The following is a 20,749-nucleotide window of genomic DNA, read 5'->3' on the forward strand; positions in this document are numbered from 1 at the left end:
TTACTAATACATTTGAAGTGTGTCAAGTTCCTGCCCGAACACTAATTAAGTCTGGATGCTAAAAATGAACAAGAACAGATTGACAGCAGTTTTTATACTACTTGGGTGGTAGCTGCAATGACCATGACTGGAATGGCCCTGAACCCCCCACATTGGGTTGATGATGTAATTTAAGGAGAACAATTAGTTTAACTTTTCAGACAGTTAGTCCAGGTCTAGGTTCCTTTGTCTTTGCCTGACATTCTCTTTTTAATGATTTTTCCCCTTCTTCTCTTATACTCCTTCCTCCCTTGATGGTATCATTACACATGGAAAATTGCAGATGTTTAGTTTATATAACAGGCAAGACTAATATTCACTTTAAACCAAATCTGGTACATGGATGAAATCCATATAATAGCACATACAACACTCACACAAAGAACTCTGGGGCTCTTAACTTCAATAAGAACTAAAAAATGTTTTTAAGTGGAGAGGAAGAAATGATGGGAATATTTGCTACAGGATGCAGACATCAGTCCCCTGGTACCATTAGCTCAACAGGAATTAAATGTTAACTATGAGCAGGGGAAGTCATTAAGCCAATGGTATTTTTCTAGGAAGTCCTTACTCTGCAACCTGGCTAGACTGATTTGTTCGGTTTGTTCAAGTAGCACAGACATAAAATAATTGGGAAGAAGAGAAGAAATGATGTGAGCAAAGGATAATACTGAAGCTCTAATGGGTGCAACACAGAGGAAGGCTATGGAGGTGATAAGAAAAAAGCAGGTATTTAATACTTACTTAACTTCTTTAACTGATATCTTAACTAGTGACATCACATTAATCAGTACTGCAAGTTGAACTACTGGTATTGATCTGAAAGAAATCAGAAAGGGGTTCCTTGTCCTTTGTTAATACAAACACAAACATTTGTGCAACGAGAGAAATGCCCCTCTGGGGTCTCTTCGTCAGCACATTAGGGATGACTGGGAAATATTCAATTAGAACAACATAATAACAATCAATGACTGGCAATGTTTTATGTTTATATCACCAGGAGCAGATATTTTATATATTCTTTGCCTGTTTCCTTATATATGCAGTCACCACTATTAGTCACTGAAAGAGTTTCTTACATATTTTTCAAAATATGTGTTATTATTTATAGATCCAGCAAATATACTAGTTTTCCTTAAAGGCTGCTTTTTTTTTTTTTTTTTTTTTTTTTGGACAGGGTCTTACTCTGTCATCCAGGCTAAAGTGTACAGTGGTAAGATTACCGCTTACTGCAGACTCAACCTCCAGGCTTAAGTGATCCTCCTACTTCAGCCTCCCGGGTAGCTGGGATTGTAGGTGTGTACTGCTACCACATCCAGCTAATTTTTTATTTTTGTAAAGACAGGGTCTTGCTATGTTCCCAGGCTGGTCTTGAACTGCTGGATGCAAGCAATCCTTCCTGCTTTGGCCTCCCAAAGTGCTGAGATAACAAACATGAACCACCATGCCTGCCCCCTACCTTTTTGAAAAGTTAAATTACAAACACTTTGTTTTTAAAATTACAAATACTTTGTAATTTAACTTTTAAAATGTAAAAAAGTTAAACAATTATAAAAATGTAAACAATGAATATGCTTATAAAAATCTAGGCCAGGCACAATGGCTCACACCTGTTATCCCAGCACTTTGGGAGGCTGAGGCAGGCAGATCACGAGGTCAGGAGTTTGAGACCCACCTGACCAACATAGCGAAACCCCATCTTTACTAAAAATACAAAAATTAGGCAAGCATGGTGGCATGTGCCTGTAGTCCTAGTTACTGAGGAGACTGAGGAGGCTGAGGAGGCGAACCGCAGAGGTTGCAGTGAACTGAAATCATACCACTGCACTCCAGCCTGAGCAACAGAGCAATACTCCATCTCAAAAAAAAAAAAAAAAAAAATCGAAGAAGTAAAATGTTCTTCTTCACTTTTCTCCTGCTTATACTTATTTTAGTTATCTATTGCCATGTAACAAATGATCCCTGAAACTTAATAGCTCACGTAGTTTCTGTGGATCAGGAATCCAGGGTGGCTTAGCTAAGTGGCTCTTGGCCCAGCGTCTTTCACAGGTTGCAGCCATGATGCTTGTGAGGGATGTAGTCATCTGAAGATTTGACTGGGGCTGCAAGACCCACTGCCAAAGCAAGCCTGGTGAGCAATGCTGGGTGTGGGCAAGATGCCTCACTTCTTCACCCAGTGGGTCATCGCATAGCACTGTGTGGCTGTCTTCATAACATGGAAGCTAGCTTTCCCCAAGGTGAGCAGTCCAAAAGACAGAGCAAGAAATAGGCCAAATGACTTTTATGGTTGAATCTAATAAACACACACACACACACCACCCAGTCTAGTCCACGTTTAGGGAAGTGAAATCAAGCCCCACCTTTTGGAGAGAGGAGTAGTAATGTATTTGTGTCCATATTTTAAAATCACTATAATGGGGCTGGGCACAGTGGCTCATGCCTATAATCTCAGCACTTTGGGAGTCCAAGGTGAATGGATCGCTTGAGGCCAGGAGTTTGAGACCACCCTGAGCAACATAGAGAAACCCCCTAGCTTTAAAAAAAAAAAAAACCACCACCATAGTACTGCTATTCCTTAAAGGTAACCACTATTAATATTTTGGTATGTAACTTTCTAGACCTTTTTCTATGTACATACAAATATGTATGATATACATATGAATATATGTATTACATATGTGTCTAATACATATATATAAATATTTGTAATTGTTTTACAAAACTCCTAGAAAATGAGTGCGAAAGTCCAGTGCCATTCTGCTACCTACTCCTTTGTGTGTCACCTGTTTTTACTTTCTCAAAGCTTTCAGGATTTTGTTCTTTTTTCCTAATGTTCTGGGATTCTATGAAGGTATGCCATGGCTTTATTGTTGTTGTTCATTTATTTGATTTGTGGCACTGAGCATTCAGTGGGACTTAGCTTCTGAAGATTTACAGCAACAGTTGGTAGAAATTTTTCTGCTATTATTTCTTTCACTCCATTTTTTTTCCTGTTCCTTCTTTTTAAAAAAAACTCTTTATCCTGTTAATCAGATGATTGTCTTCCTGATTGATTCTCTAACGTTCTTATTTTCTTATTTTCTCTCTGCTACTTTTCTATCAGTACTTTGGGAAAAAAGGCTTTACTCTTATAATCATATAAGATATAATAGTCATCACCTCTAGGTTCAGTCTTTTTCTTTTCTTTTTTTTTTTTTTTGAAGCAGGGTCTTTCTCTGTCACCCAGGTTAGAGTGTAGTGTGCATTGGCATGATCCCACAGCTCATTGCAGCCTCAACCTCCTGGGCTCAAGCAATCCTCCCACCTCATTTTTTTTTTTTTTTTTTTTTGGTAGAGATAAGGTTTCACTATGTTGCCCAGGCTGGTCTTGAACCCATGGGTTCAAGTGATTCTCCCACCTTGGCCTCCCAAAGTGCTGAGATTACAGGCATGAGCCACTGTACCTGGTGGCTCAGTCTTTCTCGATCATGTTCTTATAGTCTGGCCATGGGCTTAAACTTTTTTAAAAAATCAGAGGATAGTCGGGTGTGGTGGCTCATGCCTGTAATCCCAGCACTTTGGGAGGGCAAGGCAGGTGGATCACCTGACATCAGGAGTTCAAGACCAGCCTGGAGGACATGATGAAATCCCCTTTCTACTAAAAATACAAAAATTAGCCGGCGTGGTGGCAGGTGCCCGTAATCCCAGCTACTTGGGAGGTTGAGGCAGGAGAATTGCTTGAACCCAGGAGGTCAAGGTTGCGGTGAGCCAAGATCGTGCCACTGCACTTCAGCCTGGGTGACAGAGAAGACCCCATCTCAAAAAAAAAAAAAAAAATCAGAGGAAGCTGGACTAAGCCCACTCAGCAGCAGGAGTGCTGTTCCCCCACCATTATGAGAACTTGTCCTCTGAAATCTCTGCTTCAGTGCTCCTGCCAATGCCATTTTAATATCTTGCTTTCTATTTGTACACAGTACATATGTTTTCTATTTATAGTTACCTTACTCTTACTCATACTCCCTGTTTATGGATGATTCCTGTTGCCTTATAGTATATGTGTACAACTGCTATGGTTTGAATGTGTCCCCCACGTTCAAGCCATAGCAGTAAATTCTATATCAAGAAACCACTTTAAGAAGCAATTCTTAATCTGTTCATGTGTTGGAAACTTAAATCCCCAATGCAATGGTGTTGAGAGGTGGAACCTTTAAGAGGTAATTAGGTCATGAGGCAGAGCCCTTATGAATGGATTAATGTTGTTATTGTAGGAGTGGGTTAGTTATCTTGAGAGTAGGTTCCTGATAAAAAGATAAAGCTGGCTTCCTTCCTTTCTGGCTTTCTCATGCTCTCTTGCCCTTCTGCCTTCCAACATGGGATGACATGGCAAGAAGGACCTCACCAGATGCAGAGTCCTTAACCTTGAACTTCCCAGCCTCTGGAATTGCAAGAAATAAATTTCTTTCTTTTTTTTAATTGAGACACAGTGTCACTGTCTCCCAGGCTGGAGTGCAGTCGTGCAATCTCAGCTCACTGCAACTTCTGCCTCCTGAGTTCAAACAATCCTCATGCCTCAGCCCATCTGGAATTACAGATGGGTGCCATCATGCCCAGCTAATTATTGTATTTTTTTGTAGAGACAGGGTTTTGCCATGTTGGCCAGGCTGGCCTCAAATGATCCACCTGTCTCGGCCTCCCAAAGTCCTGGGATTACAGGCGTGAGCCACTGTGCCTTGCCTAGATTTCTATTCTTTGTGAATGACACAGTTTGAGGTATTCTTTTATAGCAATGCAAAGCAGACAACAACAATGATTTTCTCATTTCTGGTAGCTTTCAGCTTTTCCTACTAATGGCAACATCCTCCCTGTATTTCCCACAAAGTATTTTCTAGATAATCTAATTATGTACATAATCACCATCATTCCTGTTTGGGCAGAGCTTTTGCTCCAGGTAATCTCACATACCTCAGCCTTGTAGCTTGGCTGCCCTTGAGTCAGTTACCAACTCTGGCAAAATCAGCTGTGGAATAGGGAAGGGACCAGGAGATACCATCAAAGCAAACCCTGTCTGAGGACCATTCAGGGCTACCTACCTACCTGCCAAGTGGCTGTGGGCGTGGCAAGGTGTGGTGAGCCTTAACAATTACTTCAGGCAGGATACAACCTTAGGAGCCTCAATGGCCTGTGGAAATAACTAAAGATCTCTCATCTATTTCATTGGATTGTTATGAGAATGACTCTATTTTTTGTTTTTATTATTTTATTTATGTATTTTTTTTTTTTAAGAGATAGGGTCTCATTCTGTTGCCCAGGCTGGAATGCGGTAGCATGATTGTAGCTCACTGCAGCCCTAAACTCCTGGGCTCGAGCAATGCTCCCACCTTAGCCTCCCAAGTAGCTGGGACTACAGGTGTGTGTCACTATGGCTGGCTAATTTTTTTTTTTTTTTTTTTTTTTTGTAGTGATGAGGTCTTGCTTTGTTGCCCAGGCTAGTGTTAAACTTCTGGGCTTAAGGGATCCTCTCACCTTGGCCTCCCAAAATGTCAGGATTACAGGCATAAGCCACCATGCCCAGCCTGTTGTAAGAATGAAATAAAATATTACAAATTATAAAACACTGGCCGGGAGCAGTGACTCAAGCCTGTAATCCTAGCACTTTGGAAGGGCGAGGCAGGCAGATCACCTGAGGTCAGGAGTTTGAGACCAGCCTGGCCAATATAATGAAACTCTGTCTCTACTAAAAATGCAAAGATTAGCCAGGCATGGTGTTGTGTGCCTGTAATCCCAGCTACTCAGGAGGCTGAGGCAGGAGAATTGCTTGAACCTGGGAGGCGGAGGTTGCAGTGAGCTGATTGTACCATTGCACTCCAGCCTGGGTGACAGAGTGAGACTCTGTCTCAAAAACAAAAAAAATTATAAAACACTGAACAATGTATGTGAAACAAATAGTGAAGTCCCTGGAATATAACAGATGCTCTATCAACAGTAGTGTAACAGGATGCTGCTAGGTATCCAGTACTAAAATGAGCTATTAGCCAGGTGCAGTGGTGCACACCTGTAGTCCCAGCTACCAGGAGTCTGAGGTGGAAAGATTGCCTGGTCCCAGGAATTTAAGTTCAGCCTGGGTAACATAGCAAGATCCTATCTCTAAATTGAAACAAACAAACAAACAAAAAGCTAAAAACAGTAGACTTTAGTGCAGTTATCCTTTTTTTTTTTTTTGAGACGGAGTTTCGCTCTTGTTACCCAGGCTGGAGTGCAATGGCGCGATCTCGGCTCACCGCAACCTCCGCCTCCTGGGTTCAGGTAATTCTCCTGCCTCAGCCTCCTGAGTAGCTGGGATTACAGGCACGCACCACCATACCCAGCTAATTTTTTGTATTTTTAGTAGAGACGGGGTTTCACCATGTTGACCAGGATGGTCTCGATCTCTTGACCTCGTGATCCACCCGCCTCAGTCTCCCAAAGTGCTGGGATTACAGGCGTGAGCCACCGCACCCGGCGAGTGCAGTTATCCTTGAAGATAATATGGATTTGGTTCCAAACCGCTGCAATAAAATAAATATCATAATAAAGCAAGTCACACAAATGTTTCGGTTTTCCAATGCACATAAAAGTTATGTCTACACTATAGTTTAAGTGTGTGATAGCACTATGTCTAAAAAAATCCATACCATACCATAATTTAAAAATACCATAACTTAAAGATACTTTATTGCTAAAAACCATAAACTATCATCAGAGACTTTAGTGACTCTTAATCTTTTTACTGGTGGAGGGTCTTGTCATGACAGTGATGTCTGCTATCTGATCAAAGTGGTGGTTGCTGAAGGTTAAAGTGACTGTGAAAAAAAATTCTTTTTTTTTTGAGACAGGGTCTTACTGCATACCACTGGAGTGCAGTGGTGTGATCTCAGCTCACTGCAGCTTTGACCTCCTGAGCTCAAGTGATCCTCCCACCTCAGCCTTTTGGGTAGCTGGGACTACAGGCACATAGCACCATGCCTGTGTAATTTTTTGTACTTTTTGTAGAGAGGGTGTTTCACCATGTTGCCCAGGCTGGGCTATGGAAATTTTAAGAAATAAGACAACAGGCTGGGAGCGATGGCTCACACCTGTAATCCCAGCACTTTTGGAGGCCTAGGCAGGTGGATCACCTGAGGTCAGGAGTTCGAGACCAGCCTGACCAACATGGTGAAATCCTGTCTCTACTAAAAACACAAAATTAGCTGGTGTGGTGGCACACACCTGTAATCCCAGCTACTTGGGTGGCTGAGGCAGGAGAATGGCTTGAACCCAGAAGGCAGAGGTTGCCGTGAGCCAAGATCACACCATTGCGCTCCAGTCTGGGCAATAAAAAGCAAAAAAAAAAACTCCATCTCAAAAAAAGAAAGAAAGAAGACAACAATGGGTTTGGCACAGTGTCTCACGTCTGTAATTCCAGCACTTTGGGAGGCTGAGGCTGGAGGATTGCTTGAGCCCAGGAGTTCAAGACTAGCCTGTGCAACATAGTGAGACTCTGTCTCAAGGAAAAGAAAGACAACAATGATATTTGTTGCATTAATGGATTCTTTCCTTCATGACAGATTTCCCTATAGCACATGATGCTGTTTGATAGCATTTTACCCATAGTAGACCTTTCAAAATTGGAGTCAATTCACTCATACCAGGCTGCTGCTTTACTAAGTTTATGTAATACTCTAGATTCTTTGCTGTCATTTCAACAATGTTCACAGCATCTTCCCCAAGAGTAGATTCTATCTCAGGAAACCACTTTAAGAAACAACTCTTAATCTGTCCATGTTTTATCATGAGATTGCAGCAATTCAGTCACATCTTTAGGCTCTACTTCTAATTCTAGTTCTTGCTATTTCCATTACATCTGCAGTTACTTACTCCTGTGAATCTTGAATCCCTCAAAGTGATCCATGAGGATTGGAATCAACTTCTTCCAAATTCCTGCTAATGGTGATATTTTGACCTCCTCCTATGAATCACAAATGTTTTTAATGGGGAATCTTTTTCAGAAGGTTTCCAATTTTTTCCACCAGATCCATCAGAGGAATCACTATCTATGGCAGCTATAGCCTCACAAAATGTATTTCTTAAATGATAAAACTTGAAACGTAAAGTGACTCCTTGATCCATGGGATACAGAATGGAAGTTGTGTTAGCACACATGAAAACAATATTAATCTCCTTGTTCATCTCCATTAGAGCTCTTGGCTAACAAGGTGCATTGTTAATAAGCGGTAATATTTTGAAAGAAATCCTTTTTTTTAAGTAGTAGGTCTCAATAGAGGGCTTAAAACATTTGGTACCTGGTGGGGTGTAGTGGCTCACACCTGTAATCCCAGTACTTTGGGAGGCTGAGGCAGGTGGATCACCTGTCAGGAGTTTGAAACTAGCCTGACTGGTATGGTGAAACCCTGTCTCTACCAAAAACACAAAAATTATCTGGGCATGAGGGCACATACCTGTAATTCAAGCTACTCAGGGGCTGAGGCAAGAGAATCACTTGAACCCAGGAGGTGGAGGTTGCAGTGAGCCGAGATCATGCCATTGGACTCCAGCCTGGGTGGTAAAAGCGAAACGCTGTCTTAAAAAAGGAAATTTGGTAACCATGCTATAAATAGATGTGCTGTCATCCAAGCTTTGTTGTTCCATTTATAGAGCACAGGCAGAGTCTGTGAAGCATAATTCTTAAGGGCCCTAGGATTTTCAGAATGGTAAATGACTATTTGCTTTGACTTAAAGTCACCAGCTGCATTGGCCCCCACCAAAAGGGGTCAGCATGTCCTTTGAAGCTTTGAAGCCAAGCATTGAATTCTCTCTACCTATGAAAGATCTAGATGGAATCTTCTTCCAATAGAAGCCTGTTTCATCCACCCTGAGAATGTGTTATTTAGTGTAGGCACCCTCACCAACGATGTTGCTAGATCTTCTGGATAACTTGCTGCAGTTTCTGTAACAGCCCTTGCTGTTTCACCTTGCATTTTTATGTTATGGAGATGGATTTCTTTAAACCTCATGAACCAACTTCTGCTAGCTTCAAATTTTTCATCTGCAGCTTTTTCACCATTCTCAGCCTTCATAAAATTGAAGTGAGTTAGGGGCTTGCTCTGGATTAGGCTTTGGCTCAAGGGAATATTGTGACTGGTTTGGTCTTCTGTACAGACCGCTCAAACTTGCTCCATCTCAGCAATAAGTTTGTTTTGCTTTCTTATCATCCATGTGCTCAATGAAGTAGCACTTTTCATTTCCTTCAAGAACTTTCCCTTTCTATACCTCACTTGGCTAAGTGGTACGAGAGGTCTAGCTTTTGGCCTGTCTTGGCTTTTGACATGCCTTCCACACTAAGCTTAATTGTCTCTAGCTTTTAATTTAAGGTGAGAGAAGTGTGACTCTTTCTTTCACTTGAACACTTAGAGGTCACTGTAGAGTTATTAATTGGCCTAATTTCAATATTTTTGTGTCTCAAAGAATGGGGAGGTCCAAGAAGAGGGAGAAAGATGGGAGAACTGTTGAAGAAGTCAGAACACACACATTTTATGGGTTAAGTTCATCATCCTCTAAGGATATGGTTCATGGTGCACCAAAGCAGTGACATGGTAACATCAATGATCGCTGACCACAGATCACCAAACAGATATAATAATCATGAAAACGTTTGAAATATTGTGAGAATTACCAAAATGTAATATAGAGACATGAGTGAGCACATGCTGTTGGAAAAATGGTGCCAGTAGGCTTGCTTGACACCAGGGTTGCCACAAATCTTCAATTTGTAAAAAAAGCAGTATCTGTAAAGTCTAATAAAGCAAAATGCGGTAAAATGAGGTCTGTTTGTATTGCTCATTTGGAGACTTTATACAAATGGAAGTATATAGTATGAATATACAGTTGGCCTTCCATATCTGCTGGTTCTGCATCCACTAATATAGACAACCGTGGATCAAAAACATATTTAAAAACCCAATATGACAATAACAATACAAATTAAAAAACAATATGGTATAGTGTTTACATATCATTTACATTGTATTAGGTATTATAAATAATGTAGAGATACTTTATACAAGAGGATGCATGTAGGTTATATGCAAATGCTACACCAGTTTATAGAAGAGATTTGAGCTTCTGTGGATTTTGGTATCTGCAGGGGCCTGAAACCAATCCCCCATGGATACTGAGGGATGACTCTACGTCGGTTTACCTGTCTATGCCACTGTTGATGGACATTTGGTTTGTTCCAGTCTGGGGCTATTACTAGCATGCTGCTCTAAACATGCTTGTACATGACTCCTGGTATGAAAGTATACACATTTCTTTAGGGTAAATATATGGCTAGGAGTAGAAATATTGGGTGATAAAGCTGGACACAATGGCATGTGCCTGTATTTCCAGCTCTTCAGGAAGCTCGCTTGAGCCAGAAGTTTGAGAGCAGCCTGGGCACCACAGGAGACCCGTCTCAAAAGAAAAAGAAAAAAGAAAAAAGAAGTGTTGGGTGATAGAGTACGTACATCCTCAACTGGACTATAGAATATTTTCCAAGTGGGTTCTCCATGTACATCCTCACCAGCAATTTAGTTCTTCCTGTTCCACATCCAAAATGAGGATTCTTCATTTTGAGATAATATCCTTCTATATGAAAAAGACTCCTGTAAAAAATAAAAAATAATGATGGTTGAATTAACAGATTGCTCTTTTTACATGCCAAAATAAAGATCTACTAGTTCCATTTAGGAACTTCTAAGTTTTTCCCTGAAATTCTATTGGCTTACGACATCTCAAATGCTGTAAACTACTGTTGCATAGAACACGATGTAGATTGTCCCCTCTTTTTTGTTTTATAACATCGAAAGCCACTTAATGTATATAGTCTTCAGCCTCCAAGATGGTCCCCAGGGTACCTCCTCTCTTGGTAGTCATGCCTTTGTGCAGACTATTCCCACATACTGGATAAGGGCTGATTTTGCAAACAAGAGAAGTGTCAGTGGATAAGTTCCCAAACTGGGTCATGAAAGACAATTCTGCTTCAACATTGGTCTTCTGGATCAATCACTCTGTGGGAAGTCAGTCACCATGTGAGTATGCTCAAGCAGCACGATGAGTAGGTCCACATGGAAAAGAACTAATTTACCAACACCAACTTGTGAATGAAGCAAATGAGCCACTTAACACAGAGCCTTTGGTCTCAGTCAAGCCTCCAGATGATCTGAGTCTCCCAGTCCTTGAGTTTTCCAGTGAAGATCCCAGAAATCATAAAGCAGAAAATAAGTTATGCCCCTCTGCCCTGTCTGAATTCCTGATTCACAGAAACCATGAGATAATATATGAGTATTTTTGGTTTGAGCCACCAAGTTTGGGGATAATTTGTTACACAGCAAGATATAACTAATACAACACACATGACCATCTAGGAAGGTCAAATATTGGCCCCAAATTTGAATTTTTGAATGGCTTCACACAGTAATATAAAGATCTAGTAGTTCTATTTAGGTCTTAATTTTTTCCTGAGTCTGATTATGCCTCTGGATTTAATTACAAGTTTAGAAGAACTAGACGTGACATAGGAACGTGTTAAACAAACACACTGCAGGGAATATAGGAAATTATATATCACAAATTACTCATTTTCTTTAACCAATAAATTGAAAAAGCAAGATGAGGAGGGGAACCTGTAAATTAAAAGAGACTTAGGAAGTATGATAGGTTGTATTATTCCCAATAACAGATGCTGTCTCCTGTGGGAAAATTATACTTCCCATCTCTCCATTGACATCAGCTTTGGCCATGTGCTTTGTTTTGACCAGTGAAATGTGAGCAGATGTGATGGTTGGTTGCTACTTCTGAGCAGAAGCTTTAAAAGTCATTGGGTGTTTCAACCATTCCTCATTTCCATCTACCAGGAACTGGGCATATCCCAAACACAGTCTGTTTCTTTAGCCTGTAGCCAGGAGTGAAGAGGATGCAGGGCTGACTCACAATGGAAACTCACGTGAACAGGAAATAAATCTGGGTTGTTGTAAGCCACTCCGATTTTAACATTGTCTGCTAAACATAACAGCATAATGTACTCTGACTCATATAAGTAATGTTTCAAATACAACATGTAAACCTTTTTAGGATCTTGGCTTATGGGACAATTGAAGAAATTTGAGTACATACTAGATATTTTTTATGATAATTAAGAAATTGCTATTAATTTTTTAGGTGTGTGGATGGTATTGCAGTTAGGTTTAAAAGAACAAAAAGAGGCTGCTCATGCCTGTAATCCCAGCACTTTGGGAGGCCGAGGCAGGAGGATTGCTTGAGTCCAGGAGTTTGAGTACAGCCTGGACAACATAGTGAGACCTCATCTCTATTTTAAAAATTAGAAGAACAAAAAGAACTCCTATATTTTGGATACATGTTTCAGGGGAAAGGGAGAGTAAGTGAGGGAATATTTGAAACAAGGTTGGCCATGAGTTGTCAACTGCTGAGCCATGTGGTAAGTACATGTCAGTTTATCATACTATTCTCCCTACTTTCACAGATGTTTAGAAATTTCCATATTAAAAACTTTTTTTTTTTTTGAGATAGAGTCTTGCTGTGTCACCCAGGCTTGAGTGCAGTGGTGCAATCTTGGCTCACTGCAACCTCCGCTTCCCAGGTTCAAGCGATTCTCCTGAGTAGCTAGGATTACAGGCATGTGCCACCATGCCTGGCTAATTTTTGTATTTTTAGTAAAGATGAACATGTTGGCCAGGTTGGTCTTGAACTTCTGATCTCAAATGATCCACCCACTTTTGCCTCCCAAAGTGCCGGGATTACAGGCATGAGCCACTGCACACAGTCCATAATAAAAAGTTTAAAAAAAAGAGTTTGTTGACATGATTCCCAGAGTTGTCCCTTGACTCCCAAAGAGATTCAGAAAAATGGGAGCTGGGAGGATGAAGCGGACCACTTAGGTTTATGAGTGTGAGTACACAAAAGAGATGTTTAGGTCAGGCCTCAGGAAGAAGATACTGAGACTGATTATTTTCAATGAGAAAGATGTTTCCTTGGGAGCATTACACCAGGTCAGAGCAATGTCAGGGAGTTTCAGAGCACTGGAGAGCTGTAGGGAGCTGGGGTGTCCGCCTTCTCCTCAACTGTGAAATGGGAGGGGTATGGTGTAAGTAGACACCTTCTCTGCCTATTGGCGAAAAACAAACGTAGTATCTGTTCCTATCAGTTAAAGCATCGAATGTGGTCTCCATCTATGTTCAGGGCATTAAATTAATATTTGGAATTGGGAGATGGTTTGGGAGCTTGCTCTATCCTCTCCATGCCTCAGCATGTAATTGCAATGCTTTTAAGAATAGTGCATTCCTTTTGAGTTAATGATAGATTGTCTTCTTTTGTTCCCCTAGTGTTTACAAAGTGCTCTAATTCACTGTTAACAAGGCTTCACTGTCTAATTCACTGTTAACAAGGTGGAAATGAATTGCATTTCCACCATTTGTGCTGCAAAAATACAGTTTCCCGTAAGTGGAAGTCGACAAAGCAGTGGGCTTGAGCTATCTTGCCAGTACCACATCCAAGAGAGTGTTGGACAAGAAGACCACTTGAGTGAGGAGCAGCCTGGGCTGAGGGGAGAACAGGCTGAGCTAGAAACCCCACGTCAAGGGACTGTGTGCCAGGACATGTGTCCCCAGGGCAGCTATGGAGGGGGAAGAAGTTCAGTTGAGTTACAGAGGCAGCAGCAACCTCGGTGAGAGCATCCATTGCCCACCCTCTTCACCCCTCATCTAGAGGAGTCAAGTAAAACCATCCTGTCTCTCATTCTGTCTTCCAAACCGAGGGTGGTCCTCTCTGAGAAAGGAGGAGAAGATGGGTATGTGAGAGCAGATATAGCTCCCATCCTTGCCCTTGCTGGACTGGCTGGTACTGGGACAGTGGGGCAGGAGAGCAGAGAGCTTGGAAGTCTCTGCTGTTGACATTTTTGTGTGTGTGTGATTGAATTTTCAAAATGAATGGGACGACAGGTGCAGTGACTTATGCCTATAATCCTAGGGAGGCCAAGGCGGGTAGATTACCTGAGCTCAGGGGTTTCAGACCAGCCTGGGTAACGTGGTGAAACCCTGTCACTATTAAAATACAAAAAATTAGCTAGGCATGGTGATGCATGCCTATAACCCCAGCTACTTGGGAGGCTGAGGCACAAGAATTGCTTGAAACCAGGAGGCAGAAGTTGCAGTGAGTCAAGATAATGCCATTTCACATCAGCCTGGGTGACTGAGCAAGACTCAGTCTCAAAAAAAAAAAAAGGAATGGAACAGGGCATATAGAAATGGGACTGGGAAGTTATGGAATTGAATGGAGACATCACTAAGACATCAAGGGAGCCCACAACAAGAAGCTGGGAGCAGTCAGACAGTTTCATGCTTACACCCCAGTGAATTGCTACTCCTCAATGATAACAGAGTTTCTTCACTTCCCCATCAATACAACAAAAATAAAAACAAACTCTGGTTAAGATCCACTTCAAACTAGACAAAGCCTGTCTCTGACAAATCCTCTCTGAATCTTTCTTCCCTTCTGCCTTCTCTCCCTCATCCTGCAACAAATCCATGCCCTCCTGCTACCCTCCTTGCAATTAACAAGAGCCAAGCTTATGTACCATCAAGGACACTAAAAATAAGTATCTATATTTTCTTCTAATATTTTGCCTACTGTGACCTACTTTCAGTTAAATTTCAAAAGCAAACGGGTGAGATGTGTCCTAAATAAACATGCCTATGAACTCTGCCATAGTGTTGGCTGCATAGTTTTGGTACCATAACCAAATACTTGTTTTCTATAGAGAGCTAAACTTAAAAAGATTTCCTGTTTGATATGTTGATATTTAAATTCTAAAATTCCACTTGCTTCATCAAAAATCTATTGCTTTGAGGACTGTTTCCCACTGATAATTCTGGTATTAACGAGCTCCAGTTTGTGCTACCTCTGATGTGCCCCAGTCACATGGAGAATCACTTCCAACCCACCCACACATCTGAAAACACATTTTTCAGCAATTATAAAATCAAGAGCTGTGAAGCTTCCTTGCAAACAGAACATTGTATCAGCTGATGTTATTTTAATCATTCACTTTTAATGAGGAACCTATGACTATCTTTAAAAATCAGAGTCAAAGGTAGGCTGTCACCTGAAAAAAAGTAAAGTTGTGGTTTGAGTGTTTTACCGACATTAGACAATTATTGTAATAATTTAAATACTTCAACTTAGCAAGATATATGTGTGTGCTTTCAAAGTGAGTTCTAATATTCACCCTAGCAGTTGCTAATTAACATTTGAAGTAGTCTAATGGGGAGTAACACTCCAGGGGGTGGTTTGTTAGCACTTAAGGGCCCTAATCAGAACCTTGGACTTGGAATCTGTGGCTACCAAAGCTCCTTCAACTATTCCTTTCTGAATCTACACTAGCAAATGGATTATTTAGCGTAAGAGATGTTAGAAGTAACTTTTTAGGCTGGGCGTGGGGGCTCATGCCTATAATCCTAGCACTTTGGAAGGCCGGAGGATCACTTAAGGCCAGGTGTTTGAGACCAGCCTGGGCAACATAGTGGAACCCTATCTCTACAAAAAATAGAAAAAGTTAGTCCAGTGTGGTGGTATGTCCCTGTGGTCCCAGCTACTCAGTTTTGGGTGAGCCCAGAATGGTGCTCCAGGCTTGAGTGTTTGTTTAGTCTTGTGCCTGACACTGGAAGGCAGTGTCCAGTCACTTGATCCACTGGATTCTGTTCTGGGACATTGTGGGGTCTGGTTCAAGTGAATATTTCATGGAAGACTATGGCCAGAGAGTCTGGAGCTTATCAAGCTTATGAGACTGATTTGCTTGACTCAGGCTTGTTTGCTGATAAGCCCAAGACTCACTTTCATGGACCTTATCACCCAGGGATCCTGTGCAGGGGCAGAAGATCCCAGCTCCAGTGACTCAAAGGGGTGGAGACGCCAGCAAGACACTAACAATTGTGTACCACAAACTGATTTGAACCAGTTAACAACATTTAACTATCTACAAGTAGTTATCATGAGATGTATTTAATTAAAAAATAAAAGAGGGCCAAATAGGAAAAAAAAAACCTCTTAAGTGATGACCAAAATTCAAGGAAGATTTATAGACAAAAATGTGGTTTTGTCTATATAATAATAATAATAGAATTATATGGGGCTTACTATGTGCCAGTAACTATTCTAAGCCATATCTTAGTAAAGACATACTATTATTATTATTATTATTATTATTATTTTAGAGACAGAGTTTTCTATGTTGTCCAGGCTGTCCTCGAATTCCAGGGCTCAAGTGATTCCTCATCCTGTGCCTCAGTACTCAGAAACCAAGGGACTACAGGTGTGCACCACCATGCCCCTCATCATGTTATTATTTCCATCTTACTAACGAGGAAACTGAGGCACAAAATGTGACTTGTCCTAGGTTATACAGATCAGGTAAGTAGGGAAGCAATGATTTGAATTCAGGCAGTCTGACTCTGGAATCCAGGCTTGTACCTGCTTTAGATACTATAGTTTCCTTTCTGAAGAATAACAGTTGGTATGTGACTAGAAGCCACAATAGGAATTTATAGGGTTAAAGAAAACTGAACTTGCTATAAAAGCCCAGGGGAGAACTAAGGAATTCTGAGGTTTTCCTTGACTTCAGAAAAGGCCCTTACCAACAAGAGATTTTTTTTCTGTCAAGGATCATTTGGGCAGCAGACTTCTGTGATGAATTAAAAATAAAGATCTGTCACTTGGTTGATGATGTGTATAACAGTTTTCCTAGACGCAACAAAGCTGTGGAATTTTAGAAGGCTTTGAAGAGAAAGGCAGACAACTTGCCCCTCTCTTATCCATATTTGACTTCCTTTCTTTTTATATCTCCCTATAATGTCCTATCCCAGAACAACCAATTCACCTGTGAAGTTACTGATGTAAGTCACAGCAAACATTCATGTTTTTCTATGTTCCTTTCAGCCTGTCAATGAGGGCAAGAGTTGGGATAATCTGATTACTAGCATGGTTATTTGGTGAACTCTTCACCTGTGGCTGTAAATCTGATCTTGCACCTTTCCTTTGCAAGTTCCTCTCTGACCATGGCTCTTAGAGGGGACATAAACCACCAGCCACAACCATCATTCTATGAATGTCTTTTTACCTATTTACTCGCCTTAATCCCTGCAACAGAATTTTATCCACATATTGGATAAGCCAGTGTTTGGAGGTCCACTCAGGGCCCCTTCCCATTCTCCTGTCACTAAGGCAACGTGGTACTCATCAGCAGCAGCCCTGTCTCCTTAACTAGCTCTGTGGATACTCAGGATCCTGGTGAATGACTCATTCAACCACATTACACAGAGCTATAGAAAACTGGCCCTGAGCATAGCAGACTAACAATGGTTTTGGGGGCTGCCAGATCCCAAAACTTTTAGAGGTTTTAAGATACATTTAGGGTTCTTGTAACTGTTGCTTAGAAGTTGCCAAGTCTTTTTTAAAAAAACAAATCCCCAATGCTTTCACATACCAGATTGTTTTTATGTAAAAACATAACAGTTAAATAATGTATTCATCAAATTTGAATTGAGTATTAGGAATTAAACCCAATGCCAGAAATTTAAGAGGGAAAAGATATAGACCCTGCTGATCTGTTGGGCTGTTGTGGTTGCAGGTAATAGTAACTCAACTTAAAACAGCTTTTAAAAAAAGGAAATGTATTCACTCATGTAACTGAAAAGTCTGGGTGTAAATTTCAGGCATGACTGGATCAAGAGGACTTAAATGATCTCATTAGGACTCCTTTTCCTCTTTTCATCTCTGCTCATCTTTGCCTCTCTTTGTGTGCTGGCCTCATTTTCTTTTACCAAAGATAGCTTCCTCCAATGTAACCTGAATGAATGGCTATAAGGAGCTCCAGCTTAGATCATTTTTGGAAATCAAAGTAGTACAGGAATAGAGACCATCTCTCAACAAGAATCCACTTATCAAAAATCAAGAAAGATTCTGATTGGCTCTACTTGATCACATGCCCATGACTGACCTATCTGGTTACAGAAATGAAGTCTTCAGATTAGCCACCTTGCATTACCTGCTTCCGCTTCAGATGAGGAGGGTTTAATAGCAATTGTACAACATGAAATATGTTTTCCACACAGGAAAAAGGGCAAACAATGGACAAAAAGAACAGATATTGACTGTGGTAGTCAGCCTCCAAGATGGCCCCAATTGATCTTCACCTCTTTATACAGTCATGTGTCACTTAACAACGGGGATACATTCTGAGAAATGTGTCCATAGATGATTTTGTCATTGTGTGAACATCATAGAATATACTTACACAAAGCTAGTTGGTATAGCTTACTACACACCCAGGCTATACAGTATAACCTATTGCTCCTAGGCTACAAATCTGTACAGCATGTTACTGTATTGTAGGGAATTGTAACACAATGGCGAATGTTTATATATCTAAACATGTCAAAACATAGAAAAGGTACAGTGAAACTATGGTGTTATGATCTTATGGGACTACCATATTATTTGTGGCCTGTTGCTAACAGAAATGTTGTTATGTGGCACATGACTATATTTACATTCTGTATAATCTTCTCCTGCATGGAATCGTGGCTGGCCTGCATGACCAATAGAATATGCACAAGTGGTATGTGATCTTCATGGCTAGGTCATAAAACACATTGATGCTTTCATTGTGCTGCTCTTTTATTACTGGCCCTGAAGGAAGTCAGCCACCATGTTGTGAGGACACCCAAGCAGCCCTGTGAAGATATTCATGTGAATTGTGTATTAGTGCATTTACCTTGCTATAAAGGAGTACCCAAGACTGGGTAATTTATGAAGAAAAGAGGTTTATTTTGCTCATAGTTCTGCAGACTGTATAGGAAGTGTGGTGCTGGCATTTGCTTCTGGTGAGGGCCTCAGGAAGCTTACAATCATGGCAGAAGGCATAGGAGCCAGTGTGTCACGTGGCAAGAGAGGGAGCAAGGGAGGAGGAGGGCTAGGCTCCTTTTTAAACAAGCAGATCTTACATGAGTTCATGACTATGGGGAGGGCACCAAGTCATTCATGAGGGATCCACTCCATGACCCAAACACCTGGGAGCCTCTCACAGGCTCCACCTCCAGCATGGGAATCACATTTCAATATGAGATTTAGAGGCCACAAACATCCACACTGTGTTGAAAAGGAACTGAGACCTTCTGTTAACCACTTGTACCAACTTGCTAGAAATTTGAGTCGGCCATCTTGAAAATGGATTTTCCAGCCCTAGACAAACCTTCAGATGACTGCAACCCTGGCCTACATATTGGTTGCAATTTCATGAGAAACTTAGGCCCTAACACACCCATCTAAGCTGCTTCTGGGTTCCTGAACTACAGCAGCTGTGAGTCAATAATGTTTATTGTTGTTTAAGCCAGTAGATTTTGGGGGGTGATTTGTTACTCAGGAATAGATAATGAATATAGCCACTACATTTGCTTTCAAGTAGCCATTGCCCAGTCTGCAGACACAGACATTTAAATGGCTAATTCTAATTTGTGGGTGGGGTAGGAAGATAGAGGTGGGTAGAAAGATAGAGGTGGGTAGAAGAGAGCCTCTGTGAAGGTTTTAAAAAGTGGAGACTGCCTCTGAGCTGGACCTTAAGGATGAGCAGGAGGAGGAAGGGAAATCTAGACCAAAGGAAAGTCACATGCTAAAGCTTGAAAGTGAATCACATTCAGGGAAATGCAAATAGAAGAGTGTGGTTGTAGTTAAGGCACCAGTTCATCAGAATCACATAGAGGGCTTAAAAAGTACAGATACTCAGAGCCTACCCCTCAGAAATCTGATGATTAGAGAACACTGGTTAGGATTTCCTAGTTTTTTTTGGGTTTTGGTTGGCTGGTTAGCTGGCTGCTGTGGAAGAGTGTGTCTGCAGCAGGTTTCTCAGTAGGGTCTCTGGACCACATGCTACAGAAAGCAGGAAATGTAGGCTCTCTGGAAATCCAGGGGCCCATGACTCACATGTTCATACACATTTACACTCCCTAAGCCACCAGAGACTTGGACACCATCAAATTTTGTGGGTGCAGTGAAATCAATGCTTAGAGAGAAATTTATAGCATTGACTATATATATTATAAAAGAAGAAAGATCTAAAATTAATAATCTAAGCTTCTACCTTCGGAAACTAGTAAAAGAAGAGCAAATTAAATTTTCAGTAAGCAGAAAAAAGAAATAAAAACTAGAGGAAAAATCAATGAATTGAAAATAAGAAGTCAAAGTGAAAATCAACAGAACCAAAAGCAATGGATAAGCTTCTACCCAGGATAAGAAAAAAGAGAGGAAAATATAAATTACTAATATCAAAAATGAAAGGGGAACATTACTACAGATCCCATAGACATTACTCAAATAATAAAAAAAATTATGAACAACTGTATGCCCACAAAATTGATAATCTAGATGAAACAGACCAATTCCCTGAAAGATACAATCTGTGAAAATGCACACAAGAGGAAATAGGCCATCTGAATAGATCTATATCTATTAAAGAAATTGAATCAATAATTAATAACCTTTCAAAACAAAAAGCACCAGGACTTGATGGGTTCCCTGGTAGATTCTACCAAACATTTAAGGAAGAAATTATACCAGTTCTTCACAATCTGTTCCAGAAAATAGATGCAGAGAAAATAGTTTCTAACTCATC

General features: G+C 40.8%; 1 non-coding gene across 1 annotated transcript; it reads left to right on the forward strand.

The window, feature by feature from the left end:
• Positions 1 to 13,182: 13,182 nt before the first annotated feature.
• LOC135277170 (U2 spliceosomal RNA) lies at positions 13,183 to 13,374 on the forward strand. Its single transcript, XR_010344761.1, has one exon. It is a non-coding gene; the product is annotated as a U2 spliceosomal RNA (small nuclear RNA).
• The last annotated feature ends 7,375 nt before the right edge of the window (positions 13,375 to 20,749 follow it).

The sequence above is a fragment of the Aotus nancymaae genome, unplaced genomic scaffold (genome assembly GCF_030222135.1).
Source record: "Aotus nancymaae isolate 86718 unplaced genomic scaffold, 86718_ANA_hifiasm-v0.15.2.pri h1tg000029l, whole genome shotgun sequence".
Taxonomy (NCBI): domain Eukaryota; kingdom Metazoa; phylum Chordata; class Mammalia; order Primates; family Aotidae; genus Aotus; species Aotus nancymaae.